This window comes from Phalaenopsis equestris, unplaced genomic scaffold (assembly GCF_001263595.1).
Source record: "Phalaenopsis equestris unplaced genomic scaffold, ASM126359v1 Scaffold000002, whole genome shotgun sequence".
Taxonomy (NCBI): Eukaryota; Viridiplantae; Streptophyta; class Magnoliopsida; order Asparagales; family Orchidaceae; genus Phalaenopsis; species Phalaenopsis equestris.
Genome location: NW_018164444.1, coordinates 24,721,979 through 24,723,518, shown reverse-complemented (window position 1 = coordinate 24,723,518; position 1,540 = coordinate 24,721,979). Strand labels below are relative to the sequence as shown.

Here is a 1,540-nt window from a genome sequence, read left to right as displayed (position 1 = left end):
GACAGAATGAAAGTGTTGGCGAAAAAGTTCAAGTTCTCAACACTGGCTAACTATCAAGTGAAAGAATAACCTATGCCTTTTGCTAACTACTTTTGGTATGAACAAGAAGCTAGAGAATCATTTCAGATAAAAAGGAATTATCCTGATGAGGCCATTTTTTTGGCTCCTAGCATAAAGCAAGGTGAGTTGAGCTACAGCCAAATTTTCATCCCTCTTTCAATTTCTGACGGGCCCTTACAATTTCCTTTGCCTGATATGGCCATTAATTAAAAAATGCATCTCATTTAGATTGTAAAAGTGTGCAAGTCATACATCTTGGTAACGATAGAAAACAACTAAGCGGTTCAAACTAAGTCCACCAACTTGACAGTTGCCTCTATAAATGATAATGTAGAGGTGATGTAAGGGATTGCAATATAAGAAGATTTTTTTTGGTGATGAAGGACCTTACATAACCTATGCTATTGTTGGCGGAGTTGGAGTATCATGTTTAAGTGGGCGATGCTAATGATAAAACTAAAGAGGAAGATGTTCGCCATCTACAGGCCCAAGATGGCACAAATGAAGCTAGCACCCAAAAATCATGTGGCTGTGCCAGCAAGGAAGTCTTCCTCAAGTTCTTTTGCATTATGCATACACCTCCAATTATAAAGAAGGGTAATTCATGATTATAACTAATGAAAACATTTTAAATTGAGCTAATCCCTATGATTTTCTCCCTTTTGAATTTTTAAGAAAAACATCCTTTTATCTCCTCTGTGCACGTCTCCACCTTTCTGATTGCATGCAAATATTTGTTTGAAAAGTAAAAAAAAATTCTCCTCTACCATCTCAATGCTGCAACATATAAAAACCATATTTACTCATTTTATGAATTTAATGCATCCCTTCTCTACTTTATTTATTTCTTCTTACTTCAACAAATCTTGTTCTTACAATGTGTAGATCATGATTGAAATTTAAGAAATTCCGAGCTAATCAAATCCACACCACTCTCAGGTTTGTGAAATAGCATTCAAGAATTGAAATTTAAGAAATTTCTTCTTACTTCATCTTATCTGGTCTAGACGTGGAATGATATAGACTTTCAAATACGTGCTAGAAGATGTATAACAATCCTTGTTGTCAATGAACTAAACATTCTAAAAGAATATGCAATACATAGGCTTCAATAAACCTTAAATTTATTAAATATGACCCTCTACTCCATGCATGACAGTTATTAACACAAGATCAAAAAGTGATGGAGCGACTGGGAGGAACTGAAACTGAAAGAACAAGGTAACTCACAGCCTCCTTAATGAACACGGAGGAAGCAGCGCCCTTCCATTTAGGATCATTATCAGGGAAAATCTGCCCGATATCCGGAAGCCCCAATGCACCCAAAATAGCATCGACCACGCAATGAAGCAACACATCCCCTAGGCCACCAACCAAAGTCAAACGAACACAAATCAGTCATGAAAAAAAAAAGAATAATGCGACCAAGAATGTAGAGCCGTAGATCTAACCGTCGGAGTGTGCCTCGCATCCGCGATCA

The 1,540-nt window shown here is 36.9% G+C and overlaps 1 pseudogene; it reads right to left on the bottom strand.

Moving 5' to 3' along the window:
- Positions 1-1,233: 1,233 nt before the first annotated feature.
- LOC110036122 overlaps positions 1,234-1,540 on the bottom strand; it is a 610-nt pseudogene continuing 303 nt past the window's right edge.